This window comes from Palaemon carinicauda, chromosome 32, assembly GCF_036898095.1.
Source record: "Palaemon carinicauda isolate YSFRI2023 chromosome 32, ASM3689809v2, whole genome shotgun sequence".
Taxonomy (NCBI): domain Eukaryota; kingdom Metazoa; phylum Arthropoda; class Malacostraca; order Decapoda; family Palaemonidae; genus Palaemon; species Palaemon carinicauda.
This window is the reverse complement of record NC_090756.1, coordinates 41837724-41847233: the sequence shown is the minus strand read 5'-3', so window position 1 is coordinate 41847233 and position 9510 is coordinate 41837724.

The window sequence follows — 9510 nt, the reverse complement described above, 5'->3', positions numbered from 1 at the left end:
AGCTACAAAGTACGGTATTGGATCCTTCTCTCTGATTACGGTTTATTCTCCCCTTTGCCTACACACATCTGAATAGTCTGGCATATTCTTTACATATTATCCTATGTCTTCAAACACCTGACAACACTGATTTTACCAAAACCATTCTCCTTCACCCAAGGGGTTAACTATTGTACTGTAATTATTCAGTGGCCACTTTCCTCTTGTTAAGGTAGAAGAGACTCTTTAGCCATTGTTAGCAGCTCTTCTAGAAGTAGGACCTCCAAAATCAAACATTAGTTACTAGTCTTGGGTAGTCGCTATTGCCTCTCTACCATGGTCTTTCATTGTCTTGTGTTATTGTTCTCTAGCTTGAGGGTACACTCGGGCACACTATTCTATCTTATTTATCTTCCTCTTGTTTTGTTAAAGTTTTTATAGTTTATTTAGGTGATATTTATTTTAATGTGTTGTTACTCCTTGTAGAATATTTTATTTCTCCTTGTTTCCCTTTCCTCACTGAGCTATTTCCCCTGCTGAAGCCCTTGGGCTTATAGCATCCTGCTTTCCACCTAGGATTGTTGCTTAATAATAATAATAATAATAATAATAATAATAATAATAATAATAATAATAATAATAATAACGTATCAGATCATTGCCACAAAGCTATGGCCTAATATGTCACTAAGGCATTGTGCCAATGACATAGCGTGTCACAAGGCCTAGAACAAATGATCTTTTGTTTTACAGTTTTTTTATATCGATAGATATTTACTGTACATAGTTTCTTTTAGCATTCTTGTGTGTTATAGGTATATGGATACATTTCTTTCATGTTTGGGGTGAGTATGTGTAGTCTCCGATGATGAGCCACACATGTTTGGGACAAAACTACCATATCCATGTGTGTATATATGTATGCACACACACACACACACAAAATATAATATACTATATATATATATATATAGTATATATATATTATATATATATATATATATATATATTATATATATATATATATGCCTGTGTATGTATGTATGACCCAAGAGACAAAATACACCAAGCGTATTTGCGAACTCCTTAAGGAATTAAATCAGGTCTCCTGAGAATGCCTGATCGGTCGTCCATACATGCATTGAGTATATATATATATATATATATATATATATATATATATATATATATATATATATATATATACATATATATATATATATATATATACATTGTGTATATATATTGTGTATATATATATATATATGTATATATATATATATATATATATATTATATATATATATATATATATATATATATATATTATATATATATATATATTGTGATACATATACCCTATGAAGAACTGCAGAGTATAATAGATGAGATCAGAGAGAGACATATGAAAAGTTTTAATTGGCGACTACGATGCTATAGTTAGAACGGATAATCCAGGTATAAAGAATGTAAATGGATGTTGAGGTCTTGGCGAAGATGCAAATGGAAAATAGAGCCACATTTAAAGGTTTTTGTTCAACAAACTATCTTTTTATTGAAGGTACTCTTTTCTAGCACAAGGGCATCCACAAATAAACAGACACTTCACCTGTGAAAATTAAAAAAATCGAGTAGCCATTAATACGGAGAAAAGGAGGACTCTGAGAAATGTAAGAAGCATTAGAGTTGCAGATGTTAGTAGTGATCATCAGCTCCTAATTGCCACACTGAAATTAAAACTGGAAGCACCAAACAGAAATATAGATAGAATACCTAGGTTTGATACAACCAAACTTCTATAAGATGAGCACAGAAAAACCTTTGCAATTGAATGTAGTAATCCATTTGCAATCTCAGAGACTTTAAGAGACGAAGAGCAGAATTGTGTGAAATTAAGAACATATATCAGTCAGTTGGTAGTGAAGTTTTGAGACATGCAGTTACAAGAAAAAGCCATGGATATCAAATGATATTTGGGATACTATAAACCGTAGAAAATGGCAGAAATTGATTGTTGGAGGTTTTCGAAGAAGTAAAAAAAAATTACAAGGTAGAGCATGCTAAGTATTCCAGTATTGATAGTGAGGTCGAAAGAAAAGCTCGGAATGACTGTAGATAATATTAGACAGGAAAGCAGAGGAGGCGGACAAACCTATAAATTCTGAGGAGTTTCTATGGGGTAAGAATTGCTCATATAATTATTAATGAAACCTTGACTGGGGCAAAGAAGGCATATACCCAACAAAAAGAGAGATGGGTCTGTTAAAATTAAAAAAAAGAAACTAAGAAAGACAATATTGGATGGAATAGAAGATATGAAGGAAATAATTTGATTGATATACCTGAAGCTGATCAAGACCTTGATGTGCCCATGAAAGAATTCAGTGTGTTTGAAGTCGAAGGTATCATTAAAAAAACTCAAGAGATGAAAATCCCCTGGATACGATTGAATAACGTTGGAGATGATTTTGGCCAAAAATACTTAAAAGATTAATTTGTAGAATGTAGCATGAAAAGACGAACCTGATGAGAGGGAGCTAGGAGAGTTGGTGATAGGGCAAAAAAAAGGAGATCTGTATTATAGCAATAATTACAGAGGCATCACATTTACGTCAGTTGTCATCAACATATATAGTACGCTTATTCTATAGAGGCTAGAGAGAAATATTGATGAAAAGCTGAGAGATAACAAGCTGGTTTTGAAAAACTAGATTTGTTCTAACCAAATTTCATTTCAAGACATTTTGTACAGCAATGTGTAGAATATATGAATCTACTGTTGATGGCATTTGTGGAATATGAAAAAGCCAGTGTGCAACGCCCAATTATTATGGAGTTCCTCTTAAATATGTAAATTTGATTAAGTCTTTTCATGAGCATAGCAAGTGCAAATTTAATGTTATGGAGTCCTATCAAATGAATTTTCAGTGAACATTAGAGTACTTCAAGGAATATGCTGTCACCTATTCTGTTTATCCTCCGTCATGGATTTTTTAATGCATAGAACAGTTGGTGATCACGGAGAAGTTTTGGACTGGATTGGTAACAGGAAATTAGCAGACCTAGATTATGCTAATGAGAGCATGAGAATGGAATATACAATAGAAGATGAGATATCACTGGAAGGAGAAAGGATTAATGAGGTAGAAACATTTGAATATTTAGGGTTATGTAATACAGGGTCTTTAGAATTGAGTTTAATGAACAATTAAGAAAAGCAAATCAAACAATGGCTAGATTAAGTAAAATCTGAAAATCAAATTGCCTGAAATTGCATATGGAAATCTGGCTCTATAGCAGTTTAGTGAGATTGGTGTTACTCTATGGACATGAGTAATGCTATGACAATAAAACATATAACTGATTCTGCAGATTTGAGAGCAAAGCACCTAAGACAGAATTATAAACGTAACTATAGTAGAGATTACTCAAGTGCCATATGTGGATGATATCATGGTGAAGGGTAGGCGGAGATGGTTTGGGTATACTCTTTGCACTTCCTAAGAGAGATTAGTTCACCGAAGATTCAGCTGTGCTCCACAGGCAATTGAAGAGTTGGAAGACCCAACCCTACATGGCTGAGGACTATGAAGCGTGGTGATGAATGTAAATGTATCAATTTAAAGCTCATGACGAAATCTAACTGAGGTCCTTTGCGTCAATAGGCGTGGGGGAGATGATGATGATGATGATGATATGTATATACACTTTTATTTACAGAAGTGTCCGCGCGTGTACGCCCTTATGAAGGTACAAACGTCACTGATGTGGTGATAAACCTTCAGAAAACTTATTTTCTGTATTGACATTAAAACCTGCAAGACGACTTGAAGGGGAAATTCCTTTAACCCTGTGTTTGTTGAATTATTCGACTTGGCCTCTCCCACCCTGCCCTACTCGCCTTGTTTAAGGCCCCTCCCCCTACCCGCCACCCCCCCCCCCCCCCCGTTCCCGTGCCCCCCTCCCGTGCCACCCCCCCCCCGTTTCCCGTGGCCCCCACCCCCCCCCCCCCAACCAGTTCCTGGTCCCTCACGCAAACCCACCGACGTTCCCGCTCCCTTCGCCCATCTGGGAAGGTAATAAATCCTCTGTTTCCACCATGAACCTACGAAGGACATCCTCAACAGGTCTCGAAAAGACGCCCTCCTCCTTGGGAGTCCTTCGAAAGGGATGGAATGCCTTGGCTGAACTCCTTCAGGAGACGGCCATGGTTTCTCACTGCTGACGGAGGAGATTTTATTGGGACGGAAAGGGAAGTTGCTCTGGGATAATTATGGCTGTAATAGTGTCGAAGAAGAAGAAGAAGAAGAAGAAGAAGGAGATGAAGAGAATTGACTTCCCAGAGTTGTGAGTAATGTGATGTAGTTTAGTGAGTTTCCCTTTCTCGTGTGAATAAGAGGGAATCAGAATGATTTAATGAAAGAATGAAAGAACTATCGAATAACTAAATGGAAATCCTTAGCACTCGTATGTAGACCTGAAACTTCATCATCTGAAAACAAAATGCTACTAGAGCGGGCTCTTGGTAGAGTGCATACCTTTGCTAACGCCCCATTTGTTACCATGGAAACTAGTTTGATGCAAATTGGATTAAAAAACTACTACAATATAACAAAAAGACATTTTTGACCTTTTAATTACCTTGACCTCTGACCCAACCACTCCCAAAATCTAATCAAACTGTTTTTGAATCATGGCCAATCATCCCACCAAATTTCAAGAGATTCGGTCAAATAGTTTTCGAGTTAATGCGAATCACAAACACACGGCCTTTCTGTCACAGCTTTGACTTTCCTCAGACTATATTCCTCTTCTTTATCATTTTGACTTTTTCATTGTTACAATAAACAAGTTCAACAGATTGTGATCATTTCTATAGGGATATCAGGAAAATATCATTTGTGGAATCCAGTCTTAATATGATTAGATTTTCGCACTTTTTTTTTGGTTTGGAGCAATAAAATAAGTTATGAAGATTTGCAAATTGAAAACCAACTCGAGAAATAATTGATTGTAAAATAAAATTTTCACATACAAAACATGAATAAATAAATAATGTATAAGAGATGGAGATTTTACTGATATGAATAAAGCAGATTTTTCTCTCAATGAAAAGAGAAAGTCATAGAGTGAAAAAAAGACAATAAGTTAGGATCCTTAGAAATTTTGTGAGAGAGAGAGAGAGAGAGGAGAGGAGAGGAAGAGAGAGAGAGAGAAGAGAGAGAGAGAGAGAGAGGAGAGAGAGAGAGAGAGAGAGAGAGTGTGTGTGTGTAGGGAATAATCACTGATAACTTTGTTAAGTTGTCCAAGTTGAACCAACGAAGTTTTTCTTTGTTGGGAAACGAGACAATGGAGAGACTTCTCTCATCTCAAGAGTGAAATCACGACCAACCTGAGACGCGTCTGGAACAGGAATCGTCACAAATCAGAGGATTTCAAAGGTTGCCTGATAGTCTTTTTTCTTTCCTTTTTTATATCTATATGTGGCGGATCGGATGTTAGCCAGAAAGTTAGTTACAGGGTGACTATAAATAATTTCTCTCTCTCTCTCTCTCTCTCTCTCTCTCTCTCTCTCTCTCTCCTCTCTCTCTCTCTCTCCTCTCTCTTCTTAAATATTGAGAATTCTTTGACCTCAAGAAATTTTAAAAAAGAGTCAATTCAGAAAGTTTTCGAAAAGATATACATATGTGATTACTTGCTAATTACATTTAGCTTACTATTCATATAAGGGATTTTCATACAAAGGAATTCTATAATGCTTAAACCAACATAGTAAAGTAAAAGAAGTTATAGGGGACGTGAATTTCTTTAGTGAGATCGCTTATAGAATTACGCTGCGCCAGTCACGCATGAGATAAGTTAATATTCTTAGGTTAATTATCACTATCACATCGATCATTTTTAATATGAACAATTTACTTAGAAATGAGAGAAGAAGAAAAGAATAATCGGAAAAGAGAGTAATGATCAAGTTAAGAAAATTTGATTTGGTCAGTTTGTTTTTCGAGTCTTATAAAAAATGATAAAGAAATATTTTTGAAATGATTCTTTAATTTTCTTCGTTTCAAATCATTTTGATTGACTGCAGTGACTTTCAAAAATTAAACAATAATGCAATAAGCTCTTATTCTAATCGTAATGATATAAATATTTTGGTTTCTGTTTGTTTAAGATAACAAAATTTATTGACTGTCGACTTCTCATCTTAATATTCACTCAAGTACATTTCCTTTAGGCATTAACATAAAAGTCAGATGAATCTACATAACTTTATTCAACAAGATAATGAGGTTATATACAAAAGTTGAGGGCAACCATGTCACAAAAATTCGAACAATTTGAAACATGCGATGACAAGCTTAAACAGGTTCTTATATCAGTGCTGAAGAGAGTGAGAGATAAAAAAAAAAAAAACAATAATGTTACGTGGAATATGAATGCTAGGAAGGCATTTTTAACAAACTGCACATCCCCTATTTTATTTACAAAAGACTTAGCAATAATAACAGTAAACTTTCAGACACCATTTATTACTGGCGGGAAAATGAGCGCGGGAAACCTAGTCATATTCAGGCACCGAGTAAACTTTGAAGAAGAAAACTTCCATCTCGCTTCCTGTGTCTCGTTTCAAAAGTCTCATGGCTTCAGTTGGATTTGTAGGAACAAGTTCAAACAGTGTTGAAAATGGTGGGATGCCAAAAAATGAACAGAGAAAAGTTCAAACACAAAAAATGAAAGTTAAAAAAAAAAAACATCGTTCAGCCTCTTGGTTTTGTAAAACTATCTCTTAACTTTCGTGGTCCTTTTATGAACTTGTTAATAGTGTATATTTTTTTTAAACAAATTCTCTCTCTCTCTCTCTCTCTCTCTCTCTCTCTCTCTCTCTCCTCTCTCTCTCTCGTTCCTGTCTGGCGATCATCAGACAGAGACGTTACCAATAGGCCACAACAACAACCTTGGTTATCATATATTTTCAGAACCTTTCCAAGTTGATGACGTAGACAGAAATCTCATCCAACACTACTGAAATGCGAGAATCAACATTTCTTGGATAATATATCGTTATTGAGAGTATATCAAGAAATTGGTGCCACAATTGCTTTAACGCTACTTCCTTATACTTGAATGCGCACACGAAAGGGGTCAATGAATGATTATGGAATAATTGTTAGCAATTATGAAAATGATGAAATATTATATATTGGACAAATATAAGAGATAAATCATGATTATGAAATAATTGTTAACTTATCCTGAAGTCATTTGAAAAAGTAGCTCAAACTGAAATCATTGAAAACATTTATATTATCTTGGAGTCATTTTAAAAAGGTAACTTATCCTGAAGTCATTTGAAAAAGAAACTTATCCTGAAGTCATTTATAATAGTAACTTATCCTGTAGTCATTTAGAAAGGTAACTTATCCTGAAATCCTTTAAAGAATGACTTATCCTGATGGAATTCAAAAAACTTATCCTAAAGTCATTCAAAAAATATAACTTATCCTGGAAGCATTTAAAAGAGAAACTTATCCTGGAGTCCTTTTAAAAACAAAACTATCCTGAAATCATTTAAAAAAAGAAATAAACAAGCTGGATTTCAAAAAGGTAGTTGTACTGACCAAATTTTCGTTTTAAGACATGTGGTACAGCAACGTATAGATTATAGAAATCAACTTTTGATGGCATTTGTGAACTATGAAAAAGCCAGTGTGCCCGGGTCAATTTTGTGGAGGGTCCTGCGATATCATGGAGTTCCTTTTAAATGTGTAAATTTAATGTTCATGAGCATAACAAGTGCAAAGTTAATGGATCAAATGAATTTCCAGTGAACAGTGGAGTACTTCAAGGGAATGTATTGTCACTTATGTTGTTTATTATCCTCATGGATTTTGAATGCCTAGAACAGTTGGAGATGGCGGAGAAGGATTGGACTTAATTGGTAACAGGAAATTAGCAAACCTAGGCTATGCTGATGACGCTGTCCTTATCAGCAAAATACCACAGGACTTACTAAGCTTGCTCACCAGAATGCATGAAATATCGCATGAGGTTGGGCTCAAGATGAATAGAAGAAAGACAGAGATGATGAGGAACGGAATATGCAATGGAAGATGAGATGTCATTGAAACGAGAAAGGATTTATGATCTCTAATGGAGTATCTTTAGAATTGGAGTTTAATGAAAAATTGAAAAAAACAAATCAGACAATGGCTAGGTTGATTAAAATTTTGAAATCAAATCGTCTGAAATTACATAATATACAAATCTGGCTCCATAGTAGTTTAGTGAGATCGGTGTTGTTGTATGGACATGAGTCGTGGTATGATAATGAAACATATCTAACTGATTTTGTAGAATTAAAACGAAGCCCTCAGAAGAATGTTGGAGGTTAAATGTCAAGACAGAATTAGAAACGAAACTATAAGAAAGATTACTCAAGTGCCATATGTGGACGATATCATGGTGAGGGGTATATGGAGATAGTTTAGGCCTGCTCTACGCACTCCCCAAGAGAGATTAGTTCACCAAACGTTCAGCTGGGCTCCACAAGGCACTAGAAGAGTTGGAAGACCAAAGCCAACATGTCTGAGGACTATGAAAGTGTGGTTATGAATGGAAAATTATTGATTTAAAAGGTAAAGATAGAGACAACTGACGAAATCTAACTGAGGCTCTTTGCGTCAATAGGCGTGGGAGGAGATGATGATGATGGTGATGGCCTACATACACTTCTATATACAGAAGTGTCCGAGAATGTAGGCCCTTATGCAGGTAGAAATGTCACTGATGTAGTGATTTAACTTCAGAAAATTCTTTTTCTGTATTGGCATCATGACCTGCAAGAAGACTTGAAGGGGAAATCCCGTCAACCCTGTGTATGTTGAATTGTTTTATTTGGCCCCTCTACCCTTCCCCACTCCCCTTGTTTGCGGACCTCCACCCGCCCCACCCGTCCCCAGCCCATACCACCAAACAGCCCTCCTCCCACCTCCGTTCCCGGTCCCTCACACCAACCCACCCACGTTCCCGCCCATCCGGGAAGGTAATAAATACTCTGTTTCCGCCATGAACCTACGAGGGACATCCTCAACAGGTCTCGAGAGACGCTCTTCTCCTTGGGAGTCCTTTGAAGGGGAAGGATTGCCTTGGCTGAAATCCTTCAGGAGGTTGCCAGGGCTTCTCACTGCTGACGGAGGAAATTTTATTAGGAACGGAAGGAAAAGTGCTTGGGATAATTATGGCTTTAATAATAATAATAATAATAATAAGAAGAAGAAGAAGAAGAAAAAGAAGAAGAAGAAGAAGAAGAAGAAGAAAAGAGAAGAATGGTTTCACAGAGTTGTGAGTAATGTGATGCAGTTTAGTGAGTTTCCCTTTCTAGTGTGAATAAGAGGAAATTATAATAATTTAATGAACAAAATCTAAGAATTATCTAATATATAAAAAAAAAATACTAGAAATGGGCACTCGGTAGAGTGCATACCTTCGCTATTATTATTATTATTATTATTATTATTATTATTATTATTAT